Source organism: Anopheles merus, unplaced genomic scaffold (genome assembly GCF_017562075.2).
Source record: "Anopheles merus strain MAF unplaced genomic scaffold, AmerM5.1 LNR4000290, whole genome shotgun sequence".
NCBI lineage: Eukaryota > Metazoa > Arthropoda > Insecta > Diptera > Culicidae > Anopheles > Anopheles merus.
Genome location: NW_024427870.1, coordinates 33,349 through 55,862, shown reverse-complemented (window position 1 = coordinate 55,862; position 22,514 = coordinate 33,349). Strand labels below are relative to the sequence as shown.

The following is a 22,514-nucleotide window of genomic DNA, read 5'->3' as shown; positions in this document are numbered from 1 at the left end:
TTAGACATTTTAAGATTAAATAGTTTTTACATTATTGGTGTGTATATGAATGATAAACACAAAAAGAAATACACATAACCTGCTTCAACGCTTGGATTGGAGATCGAAATGGTTGGAATGGAAGAACCACACATACTGTCATATATTGCTTATCAAATTATGAGAGTGTATGATTTATCGTCCGAAAATTTCCACTTAAGGTATCTTTTTTCACCCACTCTACGACACATCACATCAACAGCCATTGGGGCTTACACGCATACATCAACAAATGATCGAATCCACTCCTGTCATTTTGTTTTCATTTTTCTACAGCACGGCAGTCAAATTGTTCGGGATAGCCCACCTGTATAATGAACCCACTTTGTTACTATGCTTAATACCAAATCATTTCCCTTTCCATCACTTTAGGTATAACTAACAAATCAATACCGTCAACTGTTTTAAAAACAAATCCGCTTTTTAGTTTATAAGATTCGTAAGGCCGAAAACACACGGACCGGAATTTCGCGGCCGTTGAATTCCGCCTGCTATCAAATTCATATACAAAGTGTCAACGGCAACTTTCCCGAACTGTCATATCCATACATTTTTCAGCAAGCGGAATTCCGCGGCCGCGAAATTCCGGTCCGTGTATTTTGGCCTAAGGTTTGCTAACAAGTATCTTTCGTACAGCTTTCATGGTTTCATCATTATTTTGCGCTACATCTATATTCGCTGTTACATCATCGTTCACAGCAAGCACAGGATAACGACTCAAACAATCTACATCTTTCAACCTGGTTCCTGGCCGATGTTCTGTAAATGCAAAAACCACGATTGTGTGCCTCCATGACAGGCATGTTTGATAAATTCCGGATGAAAGGCAGAATTTTTCTTCTTCTTCTTCTTCTTCTTCTTTTGGCACAACAACCGTTGTCGGTCAAGGCCTTCCTGAAACCACTTGTGGGCTTGGCTTTCAGTGACTTACTGATTACACATAACAGGGTAGTCAGTGCTACATATGAGAGCACGGTCTGTTCGGGGCTTGAACCCATGACGGGCATGTTGTAAGTCGTACGAGTGACGACTTACCACCAGACCAGCGAATTGCAGAATTGCATTCTGAAAAAGATAAATTGCCAATACAAACAACTTGATCCAGATTTCACAGTCCATTGTGAGAGAGCGTAACGATCACTTGGGTGAGCCGTAATAATGAACGGAAAAAAATAATGGTTGTCGTGCTAGTGCGAATTAATCTCTGAGCGTATCTCTGAACGTCACGAATTAATCTCTGAGGGCAGAGTCAATAGCACAGAACAGCAGTCGCTGATGAAACAGAAATCACGTACACATAAAATCAGGAAACCAAGCAAGAACAAATTCTCGAGGGATGCAGGAACAAAACACTTCAACGTAGCAGAACTTCCGATAGGAACGCTGAACAAAACTCAACATTTTGTATAGGCCCGACATTATTATAGATTTCAAATTGTTTTTTTCCCTAGGAGCAAAAACATTCATACGATATTTTAATTGTTTTTATGCGAGCGGGCGAATCATATTTTTCAGGAATAAAGCGCTCACTAATGCGGCAACTCACTAATTCCTCTTCTTGCCTATATCTAATTTACACTATACCGACGAGTGATACAGAACCCTATGTACGTGACGGTGGTGTGTCAAATATCATAATTCTCTTCGCAGACCGCAACGTGAAGCAGCTTATGGATGGCCTGATTGTTGCCGTTCTGCAGGAAGATATCATGGCAAGAATTACTTTCTCGACGACAGCGGTGTGCAGCTCATTTGTTTTTATGTGAACCTGTAAAAGTACAGATCATTCTATTATATTTTTAATCATCAGGTTAGGAATTAAATTGTTCTTAGCATTCTCAAAATTGGTTTTTTCAAATATAAGCACTGCCTTTGTATAGACATGTGGGCTTCCAAACGTTGGTTATCTTAGTTCCTTTTTCCTCTTACTTGTTAACACAGGCTGATTACGAGGCCTATATGTTAATAGAACATGGCTGGATGATTTCTCCTCTAACAAAACGTTATTGAGCTGTACTTGTTTATGCTGCGCAAAATGACTGAACTGAATTCGCCTTAGATCGTATTTTAACGTTTTCTTTGAAAGCATCATAGCGATTATGGAATGCTTTACATCGGCAACTTTCAGTTTTGGATTGGCCGATTTCATTGAGTCTAATTGTAAAACTTTGAAAACACGAAACAAATTCTATGAGAATTTAGTGTAAGCAGTAAATTGTGACGAAATGTTTGAAAATCATAAAACTCATTAGAAAGTAAGTAATTTAAAATATGATGAGTCCAATTGAGCGGACTGACAAATACACAAACGTACGACACAAACTATACAAGCATTACAATATCAATTTGACAAGAAAGGAAAAAACGACTCGCTGTGTGATGACAGGATGAGACCAAGGATTGAATAGAACGAGTTATTGTAATGTATAACAAGATGTATTTATGTAGAAGGTGAATTTTATTCGCATTTGCCGACAGTGTGGCCAGATTTTTTATGGTGGTTTTCGGTAGGAACATCAAAACTTTATCGGCAGTTTTCGGTAAGAGTTTCAATTTGTATCGGTAGTTTTAGGTATGTTTTGAAGTGTTAAGTGGCGGGGGGGGGGGGTCTAATCTGCAACAGAAAACACATCCTTTTTTTATTCATAGAAGATGCATCAGATCTGGTTCATGCGGGCACACCAATGCACATTGGGCTAACGCCTGTATAAAAATCGAAAAACTAACTGTATCGCAAGTTAACAACATACACATTTTCTTAAAATAGATACTTAAGTGGCGGGGGGGGGGGCTAATCTGCAACAGAAAACACATCCTTTTTATTCACAGAAGATGCATCAGATCTGGTTCATGGCGGGCACACCAATGCACATTGGGCTAACGCCTGTATGAAAATCGAAAAACTAACTGTATCGCAAGTTAACAACATACACATTTTCTTAAAATAGATACTTAAACTTAGTCTAAACCAATATATTTCACGCTTTCATCTTAAACTTACTGAGATATAGGCCATCAAAGTACAAACTTTATGATTTTTGGTCCAAATTTTAGCTATTTTTCGACTGAACATAAACCATCAAATTTTACTGGATAATGGTCAGATTATGACCATCAATGTTTGGAAAGGTTTTTTGTCGTTATTTTATTTCATGTCTGACTATTACGCTAAAACATATTTTCAAACCTCACAAATGATCGAAAACCAAACATCACTACCGATTTTTTGTTATATGTTCATTTTGGAGAGTGATTTTTTTATGATTCGACTCGATTTCACTCGTGAGTCGTATGTCATAAGAAAGATTGATGTTTTTCCAACTTGTTTTCGTTGAAATTAGCTGCGACCATCCGCTACCCCGAAAATTGTTAAACTTTTTCTTGAAAGCGCGAGCGATTTTCAATTCCGAACAAGTTAGAATAAATTAAATAAGCATACAATCTTTATTTACACCACTTTTTTATTGTTTTACTGTTCTGGTTCTCTTAATCACAAAACCTGCCGAACGATTGGCTGACAGCAAATCTGACGAAAAAAGCACAGTTTATTTGATATATACGCATACGTTTGAAAAATACGCAATGAAATGGTGTGAAACTTCGTATGTGAATAACAAATAAGTACACTTTAACTACAAAATTGTGCTTTGTGAAAAAATTTACCACATTTGTGCCAAATTTAACGTGTTTAGCTACCCTGCCGAAAATAGGTACACTGTCGAAAACTGGTACAGTTACCCTATCTCCGAGTCCGCGTATAAGAGATACTGTGTATCTCGGGGACTACCTGTATAGCATAATGTACAGTCCGAACTCACTGGTTGAACTTCGATTCCCTGCTAACTATTGAATACAGGCATGCCTCGAGTTACGACGATTCGCAGATACGACGATTTAGATTTTGACAGTTAAAAGTTGTCATTGACAAGAAATTAATGCATTTTTTTGAATTTCTGGGCTGATAACCGTTGTACACTGTAGAGTTGCGTACAAGCAGTGTTGTATACAAGAGAGAGAACAAACATAGAATGAGGGGAAGTGTGAGAACGTTGACTAAAAGAGAGGGAATTGTGGGAGAGAACATTGGTCACTGTTGGAAGTTATATAAAGAGAACGTTGGTGAGAATCGAGGAGATGGTTAATAAACGGTGACGAGGAAACATCAACGATACCGTGTGTATTATTTAAAAGAGGAGGATTCTACATACACAGATTTCCAATCATACCACAACTACCCTATCTTGAATATCTTTATTGTGTACGGCTTTTAAAATATAATTATTATATTATCGAACATTATTTTAAATAAAATACACGATATCATAGATTCCAACTCTTCAACTTCGGTTATAAACTTTATTTTCATAGATATTCGACATACGACTTTTTCGACTTACACCTTGCTTTCGGACATTTTTCGGTCCCAAATAAAGTCGTATCTCGGGAAACACCTGTACAGGCGGTCCCCAAGATACTCGGTTAATGGGAACCGAAAACGGCCGCAAAATACCGCGTATCTCGAACTTCCGCGTAAGTCGATATCTCGTAATTTTCATCCAAAATATCACCCCAAATAGCCAGCTCGTACTTTATAGCTGATTTAGGGCTGTTTAACGAAAAATCGTTCCGATGTCGTACTTTGTGGCTGATTAAGAGATAGACGGTACTTTGCGGAACTATGGAGCTTTTTAACAGGCACATGGTACTCTTTGGAACTTTGCGGCTGATTAGCACTATGTGTAGGGTTCATGATGGAACTTGAAGGCTTGTTAAGAAAGGGTACTGAACTTGGTGGAACTTTATCGCTTTTTAATGCATGACATCGGTTCAAGGTGGCTCTTGTCAAAGTGTCAAAGACGGACGCCGGCAATAATCTCATTGCTGCTGCACAAGTTAGATTCGTTAATTGAAGAATGAATATTGAGTGAAGTGATTGTGAATTATCAGTAAATTGTGTAAAATTTTGTGTAATTCATCAATTAAAAGGATTGAAAAATATACATAGGTGTTTAAACGAAACAAATCTTGTTGTTTATTTCATCGATGACGCTTGCTTGAAAATAAAACACAAAGAAAAATAATCCCTGGCATCGTGGCATAAGGAAGCTGCTTAGGCGCTGTTTGAAAGTCCCACATAGAACTTTGATGCTGTTTATCTACTGCAAAAGGCGAATTAGAGCAGCGATCTTTAGCGTGCCAAAATGAGCTGCTTAAGCAATTCTGGCTATTTGGGACTAATCTTCGTGTAATTTTGTAAGTAGGGGTTGGTTTTAGCCTTCAAATTAATTATTTGATATGTTTCTACTAGATTGGACAGTTTTAAACCTTTTAAAATGGTATTTTACATTCGATCAATACGGAAATTATTTGGTATTTCACAATGGATGTGTCAAATCAGTACAATTTGCTCATCGAACTATCAAATTTGGAAAACCTCGTAACTCTGAATCCGCGTATAAGAGGTACCGTGTATCTCGGGGACCGCCTGTATGTGTTTTTTTATTAGGCACGTTTTTCCAAACAAAAAATATCTGAAATTTTTCTCGGCATGCCATGAGATTTTTGTGAATTTTTCAAAAACCGGATTTCTCATACAAACGCATGCTTTTCAATTGAACTGTCAGCCAACTATTGAGCGTTCAACTAAAAAGCGTTCTACTATTGAATTCTGACTGTATATAAAAAATCAGCCGCACCCGCACCGCGAACTCGTTCGCTCCTGGGATCGTTCGCATCGACGCTCATTTTTACTCAATTCATAGCCCTCTAGATCAAAAATAAGAAAATCGAATAGATTTTGTACGGTCCAACCTAGTGGTACAACCCTGTCCACTCATGAGCGACGAATATTTTTCGACGAACGAGTTCGCCGGTACGGCTGAATGTCATAATGTTCTGCACAAATCGAATCAAATAAATGCTTATGTGTATAAAAGTGATTGAATAAAAATATCGAGTAAGAAAATGTAGTTTGGTAGAAAATCGCGAAATTCGACTTACGCGGATTCCTTGGGAACGCACAAACCGCGTAACTCGGGAACAGACTGTATACAGTACTTTTGCTTCAACCCATGAACAGTTTAGGCCCGCGGCAACGCTCATCGGATGCGATTTTATCGGACGAGATTTATATGGGATTTGACAGATAACGTCGGACGTGCGATTTCGTCGTCCGACGTTATCTGTCAAATCCCATATAAATCGCGTCCGATAAAATCGCATCCGATGAGCGTTGCCACGGGCCTACTGACTAGCAAAATGACCATTATTATCAATGTAGTTATAGGGACTAGGTAAGCTTATAGGTTTGGTGGGAAGGCCATGTTGAATGGACGAATGACAGGAAAGGATTCGATTGTGCTACGTCCCAAGCGGGTGAAAATGTCACTTTTCGGCTGTGTTTTCGATTGATTTTTTGTGCACGATTTGACAAATGAAACAGTGTACGAGATTCAGACTGTTTTCGGCACATAATCACAACCGCGTGCAATGGCATATTTGCTATATTCATTAGACATTTTAAGATTAAATAGTTTTACATTATTGGTGTGTATATGAATGATAAACACAAAAAGAAATACACATAACCTGCTTCAACGCTTGGATTGGAGATCGAAATGGTTGGAATGGAAGAACCACACATACTGTCATATATTGCTTATCAAATTATGAGAGTGTATGATTTATCGTCCGAAAATTTCCACTTAAGGTATCTTTTCACCCACTCTACGACACATCAACATCAACAGCCATTGGGGCTTACACGCATACATCAACAAATGATCGAATCCACTCCTGTCATTTTGTTTTCATTTTTCTACAGCACGGCAGTCAAATTGTTCGGGATAAGCCCACCTGTATAATGAACCCACTTTGTTTACTATGCTTAATACCAAATCATTTCCCTTTCCATCACTTTAGGTATAACTAACAAATCAATACCGTCAACTGTTTTAAAAACAAATCCGCTTTTTAGTTTATAAGATTCGTAAGGCCGAAAACACACGGACCGGAATTTCGCGGCCGTTGAATTCCGCCTGCTATCAAATTCATATACAAAGTGTCAACGGCAACTTTCCCGAACTGTCATATCCATACATTTTTCAGCAAGCGGAATTCCGCGGCCGCGAAATTCCGGTCCGTGTATTTTTGGCCTAAGGTTTGCTAACAAGTATCTTTCGTACAGCTTTCATGGTTTCATGATTATTTTGCGCTACATCTATATTCGCTGTTACATCATCGTTCACAGCAAGCACAGGATAACGACTCAAACAATCTACATCTTTCAACCTGGTTCCTGGCCGATGTTCTGTAAATGCAAAAACCACGATTGTGTGCCTCCATGACACAAGGCATGTTTGATAAATTCCGGATGAAAGGCAGAATTTTTCTTCTTCTTCTTCTTCTTCTTCTTTTGGCACAACAACCGTTGTCGGTCAAGGCCTTCCTGAACCACTTGTGGGCTTGGCTTTCAGTGACTTACTGATTACACATAACAGGGTAGTCAGTGCTACATATGAGAGCACGGTCTGTTCGGGGCTTGAACCCATGACGGGCATGTTGTAAAGTCGTACGAGTGACGACTTACCACCAGACCAGCGAATTGCAGAATTGCATTCTGAAAAAGATAAATTGCCAATACAAACAACTTGATCCAGATTTCACAGTCCATTGTGAGAGAGCGTAACGATCACTTGGTGAGCCGTAATAATGAACGGAAAAAAATAATGGTTGTCGTGCTGGTGCGAATTAATCTCTGAGCGTATCTCTGAACGTCACGAATTAATCTCTGAGGGCAGAGTCAATAGCACAGAACAGCAGTCGCTGATGAAACAGAAATCACGTACACATAAAATCAGGAAACCAAGCAAGAACAAATTCTCGAGGGATGCAGGAACAAAACACTTCAACGTAGCAGAACTTCCGATAGGAACAGCTGAACAAAACTCAAACATTTTGTATAGGCCCGACATTATTATAGATTTCAAATTGTTTTTTCCCTAGGAGCAAAAACATTCATACGATATTTTAATTGTTTTTATGCGAGCGGGCGAATCATATTTTTCAGGAATAAAGCGCTCACTAATGCGGCAACTCACTATTCCTCTTCTTGCCTATATCTAATTTACACTATACCGACGAGTGATACAGAACCCTATGTACGTGACGGTGGTGTGTCAAATATCATAATTCTCTTCGCAGACCGCAACGTGAAGCAGCTTATGGATGGCCTGATTGTTGCCGTTCTGCAGGAAGATATCATGGCAAGAATTACTTTCTCGACGACAGCGGTGTGCAGCTCATTTGTTTTTATGTGAACCTGTAAAAGTACAGATCATTCTATTATATTTTTAATCATCAGGTTAGGAATTAAATTGTTCTTAGCATTCTCAAAATTGGTTTTTCAAATATAAGCACTGCCTTTGTATAGACATGTGGGCTTCCAAACGTTGGTTATCTTAGTTCCTTTTTCCTCTTACTTGTTAACACAGGCTGATTACGAGGCCTTATATGTTAATAGAACATGGCTGGATGATTTCTCCTCTAACAAAACGTTATTGAGCTGTACTTGTTTATGCTGCGCAAAATGACTGAACTGAATTCGCCTTAGATCGTATTTTAACGTTTTCTTTGAAAGCATCATAGCGATTATGGAATGCTTTACATCGGCAACTTTCAGTTTTGGATTGGCCGATTTCATTGAGTCTAATTGTAAAACTTTGAAAACACGAAACAAATTCTATGAGAATTTAGTGTAAGCAGTAAATTGTGACGAAATGTTTGAAAATCATAAAACTCATTAGAAAGTAAGTAATTTAAAATATGATGAGTCCAATTGAGCGGACTGACAAATACACAAACGTACGACACAAACTATACAAGCATTACAATATCAATTTGACAAGAAAGGAAAAAACGACTCGCTGTGTGATGACAGGATGAGACCAAGGATTGAATAGAACGAGTTATTGTAATGTATAACAAGATGTATTTATGTAGAAGGTGAATTTTATTCGCATTTGCCGACAGTGTGGCCAGATTTTTTATGGTGGTTTTCGGTAGGAACATCAAAACTTTATCGGCAGTTTTCGGTAAGAGTTTCAATTTGTATCGGTAGTTTTAGGTATGTTTTGAAGTGTTAAGTGGCGGGGGGGGGGGGGGTCTAATCTGCAACAGAAAACACATCCTTTTTTATTCATAGAAGATGCATCAGATCTGGTTCATGGCGGGCACACCAATGCACATTGGGCTAACGCCTGTATGAAAATCGAAAAACTAACTGTATCGCAAGTTAACAACATACACATTTTCTTAAAATAGATACTTAAACTTAGTCTAAACCAATATATTTCACGCTTTCATCTTAAACTTACTGAGATATAGGCCATCAAAGTACAAACTTTATGATTTTTGGTCCAAATTTTAGCTATTTTTCGACTGAACATAAACCATCAAATTTTACTGGATAATGGTCAGATTATGACCATCAATGTTTGGAAAGGTTTTTTGTCATTATTTTATTTCATGTCTGACTATTACGCTAAAACATATTTTCAAACCTCACAAATGATCGAAAACCAAACATCACTACCGATTTTTTGTTATATGTTCATTTTGGAGAGTGATTTTTTTATGATTCGACTCGATTTCACTCGTGAGTCGTATGTCATAAGAAAGATTGATGTTTTTCCAACTTGTTTTCGTTGAAATTAGCTACGACCATCCGCTACCCCGAAAATTGTTAAACTTTTTCTTGAAAGCGCGAGCGATTTTCAATTCCGAACAAGTTAGAATAAATTAAATAAGCATACAATCTTTATATACACCACTTTTTTATTGTTTTACTGTTCTGGTTCTCTTAATCACAAAACCTGCCGAACGATTGGCTGACAGCAAATCTGACGAAAAAAGCACAATTTTTTTGATATATACGCATACGTTTGAAAAATACGCAATGAAATGGTGTGAAACTTCGTATGTGAATAACAAATAAGTACACTTTAACTACAAAATTGTGCTTTGTGAAAAAATTTACCACATTTGTGCCAAATTTAACGTGTTTAGCTACCCTGCCGAAAATAGGTACACTGTCGAAAACTGGTACAGTTACCCTATCTCCGAGTCCGCGTATAAGAGATACTGTGTATCTCGGGGACTACCTGTATAGCATAATGTACAGTCCGAACTCACTGGTTGAACTTCGATTCCCTGCTAACTATTGAATACAGGCATGCCTCGAGTTACGACGATTCGCAGATACGACGATTTAGATTTTGACAGTTAAAAGTTGTCATTGACAAGAAATTAATGCATTTTTTGAATTTCTGGGCTGATAACCGTTGTACACTGTAGAGTTGCGTACAAGCAGTGTTGTATACAAGAGAGAGAACAAACATAGAATGAGGGGAAGTGTGAGAACGTTGACTAAAAGAGAGGGAATTGTGGGAGAGAACATTGGTCACTGTTGGAAGTTATATAAAGAGAACGTTGGTGAGAATCGAGGAGATGGTTAATAAACGGTGACGAGGAAACATCAACGATACCGTGTGTATTATTTAAAAGAGGAGGATTCTACATACACAGATTTCCAATCATACCACAACTACCCTATCTTGAATATCTTTATTGTGTACGGCTTTTAAAATATAATTATTATATTATCGAACATTATTTTAAATAAAATACACGATATCATAGATTCCAACTCTTCAACTTCGGTTATAAACTTTATTTTCATAGATATTCGACATACGACTTTTTCGACTTACACCTTGCTTTCGGACATTTTTTCGGTCCCAAATAAAGTCGTATCTCGGGAAACACCTGTACAGGCGGTCCCCAAGATACTCGGTTAATGGGAACCGAAAACGGCCGCAAAATACCGCGTATCTCGAACTTCCGCGTAAGTCGATATCTCGTAATTTTCATCCAAAATATCACCCCAAATAGCCAGCTCGTACTTTATAGCTGATTTAGGGCTGTTTAACGAAAAATCGTTCCGATGTCGTACTTTGTGGCTGATTAAGAGATAGACGGTACTTTGCGGAACTATGGAGCTTTTTAACAGGCACATGGTACTCTTTGGAACTTTGCGGCTGATTAGCACTATGTGTAGGGTTCATGATGGAACTTGAAGGCTTGTTAAGAAAGGGTACTGAACTTGGTGGAACTTTATCGCTTTTTAATGCATGACATCGGTTCAAGGTGGCTCTTGTCAAAGTGTCAAAGACGGACGCCGGCAATAATCTCATTGCTGCTGCACAAGTTAGATTCGTTAATTGAAGAATGAATATTGAGTGAAGTGATTGTGAATTATCAGTAAATTGTGTAAAATTTTGTGTAATTCATCAATTAAAAGGATTGAAAAATATACATAGGTGTTTAAACGAAACAAATCTTGTTGTTTATTTCATCGATGACGCTTGCTTGAAAATAAAACACAAAGAAAAATAATCCCTGGCATCGTGGCATAAGGAAGCTGCTTAGGCGCTGTTTGAAAGTCCCACATAGAACTTTGATGCTGTTTATCTACTGCAAAAGGCGAATTAGAGCAGCGATCTTTAGCGTGCCAAAATGAGCTGCTTAAGCAATTCTGGCTATTTGGGACTAATCTTCGTGTAATTTTGTAAGTAGGGGTTGGTTTTAGCCTTCAAATTAATTATTTGATATGTTTCTACTAGATTGGACAGTTTTAAACCTTTTAAAATGGTATTTTACATTCGATCAATACGGAAATTATTTGGTATTTCACAATGGATGTGTCAAATCAGTACAATTTGCTCATCGAACTATCAAATTTGGAAAACCTCGTAACTCTGAATCCGCGTATAAGAGGTACCGTGTATCTCGGGGACCGCCTGTATGTGTTTTTTTATTAGGCACGTTTTTCCAAACAAAAAATATCTGAAATTTTTCTCGGCATGCCATGAGATTTTTGTGAATTTTTCAAAAACCGGATTTCTCATACAAACGCATGCTTTTCAATTGAACTGTCAGCCAACTATTGAGCGTTCAACTAAAAAGCGTTCTACTATTGAATTCTGACTGTATATAAAAAATCAGCCGCACCCGCACCGCGAACTCGTTCGCTCCTGGGATCGTTCGCATCGACGCTCATTTTTACTCAATTCATAGCCCTCTAGATCAAAAATAAGAAAATCGAATAGATTTTGTACGGTCCAACCTAGTGGTACAACCCTGTCCACTCATGAGCGACGAATATTTTTCGACGAACGAGTTCGCCGGTACGGCTGAATGTCATAATGTTCTGCACAAATCGAATCAAATAAATGCTTATGTGTATAAAAGTGATTGAATAAAAATATCGAGTAAGAAAATGTAGTTTGGTAGAAAATCGCGAAATTCGACTTACGCGGATTCCTTGGGAACGCACAAACCGCGTAACTCGGGAACAGACTGTATACAGTACTTTTGCTTCAACCCATGAACAGTTTAGGCCCGCGGCAACGCTCATCGGATGCGATTTTATCGGACGAGATTTATATGGGATTTGACAGATAACGTCGGACGTGCGATTTCGTCGTCCGACGTTATCTGTCAAATCCCATATAAATCGCGTCCGATAAAATCGCATCCGATGAGCGTTGCCACGGGCCTACTGACTAGCAAAATGACCATTATTATCAATGTAGTTATAGGGACTAGGTAAGCTTATAGGTTTGGTGGGAAGGCCATGTTGAATGGACGAATGACAGGAAAGGATTCGATTGTGCTACGTCCCAAGCGGGTGAAAATGTCACTTTTCGGCTGTGTTTTCGATTGATTTTTTGTGCACGATTTGACAAATGAAACAGTGTACGAGATTCAGACTGTTTTCGGCACATAATCACAACCGCGTGCAATGGCATATTTGCTATATTCATTAGACATTTTAAGATTAAATAGTTTTACATTATTGGTGTGTATATGAATGATAAACACAAAAAGAAATACACATAACCTGCTTCAACGCTTGGATTGGAGATCGAAATGGTTGGAATGGAAGAACCACACATACTGTCATATATTGCTTATCAAATTATGAGAGTGTATGATTTATCGTCCGAAAATTTCCACTTAAGGTATCTTTTCACCCACTCTACGACACATCAACATCAACAGCCATTGGGGCTTACACGCATACATCAACAAATGATCGAATCCACTCCTGTCATTTTGTTTTCATTTTTCTACAGCACGGCAGTCAAATTGTTCGGGATAAGCCCACCTGTATAATGAACCCACTTTGTTTACTATGCTTAATACCAAATCATTTCCCTTTCCATCACTTTAGGTATAACTAACAAATCAATACCGTCAACTGTTTTAAAAACAAATCCGCTTTTTAGTTTATAAGATTCGTAAGGCCGAAAACACACGGACCGGAATTTCGCGGCCGTTGAATTCCGCCTGCTATCAAATTCATATACAAAGTGTCAACGGCAACTTTCCCGAACTGTCATATCCATACATTTTTCAGCAAGCGGAATTCCGCGGCCGCGAAATTCCGGTCCGTGTATTTTTGGCCTAAGGTTTGCTAACAAGTATCTTTCGTACAGCTTTCATGGTTTCATGATTATTTTGCGCTACATCTATATTCGCTGTTACATCATCGTTCACAGCAAGCACAGGATAACGACTCAAACAATCTACATCTTTCAACCTGGTTCCTGGCCGATGTTCTGTAAATGCAAAAACCACGATTGTGTGCCTCCATGACACAAGGCATGTTTGATAAATTCCGGATGAAAGGCAGAATTTTTCTTCTTCTTCTTCTTCTTCTTCTTTTGGCACAACAACCGTTGTCGGTCAAGGCCTTCCTGAACCACTTGTGGGCTTGGCTTTCAGTGACTTACTGATTACACATAACAGGGTAGTCAGTGCTACATATGAGAGCACGGTCTGTTCGGGGCTTGAACCCATGACGGGCATGTTGTAAAGTCGTACGAGTGACGACTTACCACCAGACCAGCGAATTGCAGAATTGCATTCTGAAAAAGATAAATTGCCAATACAAACAACTTGATCCAGATTTCACAGTCCATTGTGAGAGAGCGTAACGATCACTTGGTGAGCCGTAATAATGAACGGAAAAAAATAATGGTTGTCGTGCTGGTGCGAATTAATCTCTGAGCGTATCTCTGAACGTCACGAATTAATCTCTGAGGGCAGAGTCAATAGCACAGAACAGCAGTCGCTGATGAAACAGAAATCACGTACACATAAAATCAGGAAACCAAGCAAGAACAAATTCTCGAGGGATGCAGGAACAAAACACTTCAACGTAGCAGAACTTCCGATAGGAACAGCTGAACAAAACTCAAACATTTTGTATAGGCCCGACATTATTATAGATTTCAAATTGTTTTTTCCCTAGGAGCAAAAACATTCATACGATATTTTAATTGTTTTTATGCGAGCGGGCGAATCATATTTTTCAGGAATAAAGCGCTCACTAATGCGGCAACTCACTTATTCCTCTTCTTGCCTATATCTAATTTACACTATACCGACGAGTGATACAGAACCCTATGTACGTGACGGTGGTGTGTCAAATATCATAATTCTCTTCGCAGACCGCAACGTGAAGCAGCTTATGGATGGCCTGATTGTTGCCGTTCTGCAGGAAGATATCATGGCAAGAATTACTTTCTCGACGACAGCGGTGTGCAGCTCATTTGTTTTTATGTGAACCTGTAAAAGTACAGATCATTCTATTATATTTTTAATCATCAGGTTAGGAATTAAATTGTTCTTAGCATTCTCAAAATTGGTTTTTACAAATATAAGCACTGCCTTTGTATAGACATGTGGGCTTCCAAACGTTGGTTATCTTAGTTCCTTTTTCCTCTTACTTGTTAACACAGGCTGATTACGAGGCCTTATATGTTAATAGAACATGGCTGGATGATTTCTCCTCTAACAAAACGTTATTGAGCTGTACTTGTTTATGCTGCGCAAAATGACTGAACTGAATTCGCCTTAGATCGTATTTTAACGTTTTCTTTGAAAGCATCATAGCGATTATGGAATGCTTTACATCGGCAACTTTCAGTTTTGGATTGGCCGATTTCATTGAGTCTAATTGTAAAACTTTGAAAACACGAAACAAATTCTATGAGAATTTAGTGTAAGCAGTAAATTGTGACGAAATGTTTGAAAATCATAAAACTCATTAGAAAGTAAGTAATTTAAAATATGATGAGTCCAATTGAGCGGACTGACAAATACACAAACGTACGACACAAACTATACAAGCATTACAATATCAATTTGACAAGAAAGGAAAAACGACTCGCTGTGTGATGACAGGATGAGACCAAGGATTGAATAGAACGAGTTATTGTAATGTATAACAAGATGTATTTATGTAGAAGGTGAATTTTATTCGCATTTGCCGACAGTGTGGCCAGATTTTTTATGGTGGTTTTCGGTAGGAACATCAAAACTTTATCGGCAGTTTTCGGTAAGAGTTTCAATTTGTATCGGTAGTTTTAGGTATGTTTTGAAGTGTTAAGTGGCGGGGGGGGGGTCTAATCTGCAACAGAAAACACATCCTTTTTTATTCATAGAAGATGCATCAGATCTGGTTCATGGCGGGCACACCAATGCACATTGGGCTAACGCCTCGAAAAACTAACTGTATCGCAAGTTAACAACATACACTTTTCTTATTCATAGAAGATCAGATCTGGTTCATGGCGGGCACACCAATGCACATTGAGCTAACGCCTGTATGAAAATCGAAAAACTAACTGTATCGCAAGTTAACAACATACACATTTTCTTAAAATAGATACTTAAACTTAGTCTAAACCAATATATTTCACGCTTTCATCTTAAACTTACTGAGATATAGGCCATCAAAGTACAAACTTTATGATTTTTGGTCCAAATTTTAGCTATTTTTCGACTGAACATAAACCATCAAATTTTACTGGATAATGGTCAGATTATGACCATCAATGTTTGGAAAGGTTTTTTGTCATTATTTTATTTCATGTCTGACTATTACGCTAAAACATATTTTCAAACCTCACAAATGATCGAAAACCAAACATCACTACCGATTTTTTGTTATATGTTCATTTTGGAGAGTGATTTTTTTATGATTCGACTCGATTTCACTCGTGAGTCGTATGTCATAAGAAAGATTAATGTTTTTCCAACTTGTTTTCGTTGAAATTAGCTACGACCATCCGCTACCCCGAAAATTGTTAAACTTTTTCTTGAAAGCGCGAGCGATTTTCAATTCCGAACAAGTTAGAATAAATTAAATAAGCATACAATCTTTATATACACCACTTTTTTATTGTTTTACTGTTCTGGTTCTCTTAATCACAAAACCTGCCGAACGATTGGCTGACAGCAAATCTGACGAAAAAAGCACATTTTTTTGATATATACGCATACGTTTGAAAAATACGCAATGAAATGGTGTGAAACTTCGTATGTGAATAACAAATAAGTACACTTTAACTACAAAATTGTGCTTTGTGAAAAAATTTACCACATTTGTGCCAAATTTAACGTGTTTAGCTACCCTGCCGAAAATAGGTACACTGTCGAAAACTGGTACAGTTACCCTATCTCCGAGTCCGCGTATAAGAGATACTGTGTATCTCGGGGACTACCTGTATAGCATAATGTACAGTCCGAACTCACTGGTTGAACTTCGATTCCCTGCTAACTATTGAATACAGGCATGCCTCGAGTTACGACGATTCGCAGATACGACGATTTAGATTTTGACAGTTAAAAGTTGTCATTGACAAGAAATTAATGCATTTTTTTGAATTTCTGGGCTGATAACCGTTGTACACTGTAGAGTTGCGTACAAGCAGTGTTGTATACAAGAGAGAGAACAAACATAGAATGAGGGGAAGTGTGAGAACGTTGACTAAAAGAGAGGGAATTGTGGGAGAGAACATTGGTCACTGTTGGAAGTTATATAAAGAGAACGTTGGTGAGAATCGAGGAGATGGTTAATAAACGGTGACGAGGAAACATCAACGATACCGTGTGTATTATTTAAAAGAGGAGGATTCTACATACACAGATTTCCAATCATACCACAACTACCCTATCTTGAATATCTTTATTGTGTACGGCTTTTAAAATATAATTATTATATTATCGAACATTATTTTAAATAAAATACACGATATCATAGATTCCAACTCTTCAACTTCGGTTATAAACTTTATTTTCATAGATATTCGACATACGACTTTTTCGACTTACACCTTGCTTTCGGACATTTTTTCGGTCCCAAATAAAGTCGTATCTCGGGAAACACCTGTACAGGCGGTCCCCAAGATACTCGGTTAATGGGAACCGAAAACGGCCGCAAAATACCGCGTATCTCGAACTTCCGCGTAAGTCGATATCTCGTAATTTTCATCCAAAATATCACCCCAAATAGCCAGCTCGTACTTTATAGCTGATTTAGGGCTGTTTAACGAAAAATCGTTCCGATGTCGTACTTTGTGGCTGATTAAGAGATAGACGGTACTTTGCGGAACTATGGAGCTTTTTAACAGGCACATGGTACTCTTTGGAACTTTGCGGCTGATTAGCACTATGTGTAGGGTTCATGATGGAACTTGAAGGCTTGTTAAGAAAGGGTACTGAACTTGGTGGAACTTTATCGCTTTTTAATGCATGACATCGGTTCAAGGTGGCTCTTGTCAAAGTGTCAAAGACGGACGCCGGCAATAATCTCATTGCTGCTGCACAAGTTAGATTCGTTAATTGAAGAATGAATATTGAGTGAAGTGATTGTGAATTATCAGTAAATTGTGTAAAATTTTGTGTAATTCATCAATTAAAAGGATTGAAAAATATACATAGGTGTTTAAACGAAACAAATCTTGTTGTTTATTTCATCGATGACGCTTGCTTGAAAATAAAACACAAAGAAAAATAATCCCTGGCATCGTGGCATAAGGAAGCTGCTTAGGCGCTGTTTGAAAGTCCCACATAGAACTTTGATGCTGTTTATCTACTGCAAAAGGCGAATTAGAGCAGCGATCTTTAGCGTGCCAAAATGAGCTGCTTAAGCAATTCTGGCTATTTGGGACTAATCTTCGTGTAATTTTGTAAGTAGGGGTTGGTTTTAGCCTTCAAATTAATTATTTGATATGTTTCTACTAGATTGGACAGTTTTAAACCTTTTAAAATGGTATTTTACATTCGATCAATACGGAAATTATTTGGTATTTCACAATGGATGTGTCAAATCAGTACAATTTGCTCATCGAACTATCAAATTTGGAAAACCTCGTAACTCTGAATCCGCGTATAAGAGGTACCGTGTATCTCGGGGACCGCCTGTATGTGTTTTTTTATTAGGCACGTTTTTCCAAACAAAAAATATCTGAAATTTTTCTCGGCATGCCATGAGATTTTTGTGAATTTTTCAAAAACCGGATTTCTCATACAAACGCATGCTTTTCAATTGAACTGTCAGCCAACTATTGAGCGTTCAACTAAAAAGCGTTCTACTATTGAATTCTGACTGTATATAAAAAATCAGCCGCACCCGCACCGCGAACTCGTTCGCTCCTGGGATCGTTCGCATCGACGCTCATTTTTACTCAATTCATAGCCCTCTAGATCAAAAATAAGAAAATCGAATAGATTTTGTACGGTCCAACCTAGTGGTACAACCCTGTCCACTCATGAGCGACGAATATTTTTCGACGAACGAGTTCGCCGGTACGGCTGAATGTCATAATGTTCTGCACAAATCGAATCAAATAAATGCTTATGTGTATAAAAGTGATTGAATAAAAATATCGAGTAAGAAAATGTAGTTTGGTAGAAAATCGCGAAATTCGACTTACGCGGATTCCTTGGGAACGCACAAACCGCGTAACTCGGGAACAGACTGTATACAGTACTTTTGCTTCAACCCATGAACAGTTTAGGCCCGCGGCAACGCTCATCGGATGCGATTTTATCGGACGAGATTTATATGGGATTTGACAGATAACGTCGGACGTGCGATTTCGTCGTCCGACGTTATCTGTCAAATCCCATATAAATCGCGTCCGATAAAATCGCATCCGATGAGCGTTGCCACGGGCCTACTGACTAGCAAAATGACCATTATTATCAATGTAGTTATAGGGACTAGGTAAGCTTATAGGTTTGGTGGGAAGGCCATGTTGAATGGACGAATGACAGGAAAGGATTCGATTGTGCTACGTCCCAAGCGGGTGAAAATGTCACTTTTCGGCTGTGTTTTCGATTGATTTTTTGTGCACGATTTGACAAATGAAACAGTGTACGAGATTCAGACTGTTTTCGGCACATAATCACAACCGCGTGCAATGGCATATTTGCTATATTCATTAGACATTTTAAGATTAAATAGTTTTACATTATTGGTGTGTATATGAATGATAAACACAAAAAGAAATACACATAACCTGCTTCAACGCTTGGATTGGAGATCGAAATGGTTGGAATGGAAGAACCACACATACTGTCATATATTGCTTATCAAATTATGAGAGTGTATGATTTATCGTCCGAAAATTTCCACTTAAGGTATCTTTTCACCCACTCTACGACACATCAACATCAACAGCCATTGGGGCTTACACGCATACATCAACAAATGATCGAATCCACTCCTGTCATTTTGTTTTCATTTTTCTACAGCACGGCAGTCAAATTGTTCGGGATAAGCCCACCTGTATAATGAACCCACTTTGTTTACTATGCTTAATACCAAATCATTTCCCTTTCCATCACTTTAGGTATAACTAACAAATCAATACCGTCAACTGTTTTAAAAACAAATCCGCTTTTTAGTTTATAAGATTCGTAAGGCCGAAAACACACGGACCGGAATTTCGCGGCCGTTGAATTCCGCCTGCTATCAAATTCATATACAAAGTGTCAACGGCAACTTTCCCGAACTGTCATATCCATACATTTTTCAGCAAGCGGAATTCCGCGGCCGCGAAATTCCGGTCCGTGTATTTTTGGCCTAAGGTTTGCTAACAAGTATCTTTCGTACAGCTTTCATGGTTTCATCATTATTTTGCGCTACATCTATATTCGCTGTTACATCATCGTTCACAGCAAGCACAGGATAACGACTCAAACAATCTACATCTTTCAACCTGGTTCCTGGCCGATGTTCTGTAAATGCAAAAACCACGATTGTGTGCCTCCATGACACAAGGCATGTTTGATAAATTCCGGATGAAAGGCAGAATTTTTCTTCTTCTTCTTCTTCTTCTTCTTTTGGCACAACAACCGTTGTCGGTCAAGGCCTTCCTGAACCACTTGTGGGCTTGGCTTTCAGTGACTTACTGATTACACATAACAGGGTAGTCAGTGCTACATATGAGAGCACGGTCTGTTCGGGGCTTGAACCCATGACGGGCATGTTGTAAAGTCGTACGAGTGACGACTTACCACCAGACCAGCGAATTGCAGAATTGCATTCTGAAAAAGATAAATTGCCAATACAAACAACTTGATCCAGATTTCACAGTCCATTGTGAGAGAGCGTAACGATCACTTGGTGAGCCGTAATAATGAACGGAAAAAAATAATGGTTGTCGTGCTAGTGCGAATTAATCTCTGAGCGTATCTCTGAACGTCACGAATTAATCTCTGAGGGCAGAGTCAATAGCACAGAACAGCAGTCGCTGATGAAACAGAAATCACGTACACATAAAATCAGGAAACCAAGCAAGAACAAATTCTCGAGGGATGCAGGAACAAAACACTTCAACGTAGCAGAACTTCCGATAGGAACAGCTGAACAAAACTCAAACATTTTGTATAGGCCCGACATTATTATAGATTTCAAATTGTTTTTTCCCTAGGAGCAAAAACATTCATACGATATTTTAATTGTTTTTATGCGAGCGGGCGAATCATATTTTTCAGGAATAAAGCGCTCACTAATGCGGCAACTCACTAATTCCTCTTCTTGCCTATATCTAATTTACACTATACCGACGAGTGATACAGAACCCTATGTACGTGACGGTGGTGTGTCAAATATCATAATTCTCTTCGCAGACCGCAACGTGAAGCAGCTTATGGATGGCCTGATTGTTGCCGTTCTGCAGGAAGATATCATGGCAAGAATTACTTTCTCGACGACAGCGGTGTGCAGCTCATTTGTTTTTATGTGAACCTGTAAAAGTACAGATCATTCTATTATATTTTTAATCATCAGGTTAGGAATTAAATTGTTCTTAGCATTCTCAAAATTGGTTTTTTCAAATATAAGCACTGCCTTTGTATAGACATGTGGGCTTCCAAACGTTGGTTATCTTAGTTCCTTTTTCCTCTTACTTGTTAACACAGGCTGATTACGAGGCCTTATATGTTAATAGAACATGGCTGGATGATTTCTCCTCTAACAAAACGTTATTGAGCTGTACTTGTTTATGCTGCGCAAAATGACTGAACTGAATTCGCCTTAGATCGTATTTTAACGTTTTCTTTGAAAGCATCATAGCGATTATGGAATGCTTTACATCGGCAACTTTCAGTTTTGGATTGGCCGATTTCATTGAGTCTAATTGTAAAACTTTGAAAACACGAAACAAATTCTATGAGAATTTAGTGTAAGCAGTAAATTGTGACGAAATGTTTGAAAATCATAAAACTCATTAGAAAGTAAGTAATTTAAAATATGATGAGTCCAATTGAGCGGACTGACAAATACACAAACGTACGACACAAACTATACAAGCATTACAATATCAATTTGACAAGAAAGGAAAAAACGACTCGCTGTGTGATGACAGGATGAGACCAAGGATTGAATAGAACGAGTTATTGTAATGTATAACAAGATGTATTTATGTAGAAGGTGAATTTTATTCGCATTTGCCGACAGTGTGGCCAGATTTTTTATGGTGGTTTTCGGTAGGAACATCAAAACTTTATCGGCAGTTTTCGGTAAGAGTTTCAATTTGTATCGGTAGTTTTAGGTATGTTTTGAAGTGTTAAGTGGCGGGGGGGGGGGGGTCTAATCTGCAACAGAAAACACATCCTTTTTTATTCATAGAAGATGCATCAGATCTGGTTCATGGCGGGCACACCAATGCACATTGGGCTAACGCCTGTATAAAATCGAAAAACTAACTGTATCGCAAGTTAACACATACACATTTTCTTAAAATAGATACTTAAGTGGCGGGGGGGGGGTCTAATCTGCAACAGAAAACACATCCTTTTTATTCACAGAAGATGCATCAGATCTGGTTCATGGCGGGCACACCAATGCACATTGGCTAACGCCTGTATGAAAATCGAAAAACTAACTGTATCGCAAGTTAACAACATACACATTTTCTTAAAATAGATACTTAAACTTAGTCTAAACCAATATATTTCACGCTTTCATCTTAAACTTACTGAGATATAGGCCATCAAAGTACAAACTTTATGATTTTTGGTCCAAATTTTAGCTATTTTTCGACTGAACATAA

The 22,514-nt window shown here is 38.2% G+C and overlaps 2 long non-coding RNA genes across 2 annotated transcripts; both read right to left on the bottom strand.

Moving 5' to 3' along the window:
* Positions 1-1,518: 1,518 nt before the first annotated feature.
* On the bottom strand, positions 1,519-2,450 carry LOC121602076. The gene is made up of 2 exons (XR_006006280.1): positions 1,969-2,450; positions 1,519-1,807 (listed from the first exon to the last, which is right to left on the bottom strand). It is a non-coding gene; the product is annotated as an uncharacterized LOC121602076 (long non-coding RNA).
* An 18,469-nt stretch (positions 2,451-20,919) lies between these two features.
* LOC121602079 lies at positions 20,920-21,852 on the bottom strand. The gene is made up of 2 exons (XR_006006283.1): positions 21,370-21,852; positions 20,920-21,208 (listed from the first exon to the last, which is right to left on the bottom strand). It is a non-coding gene; the product is annotated as an uncharacterized LOC121602079 (long non-coding RNA).
* Between the last annotated feature and the right edge of the window lie 662 nt (positions 21,853-22,514).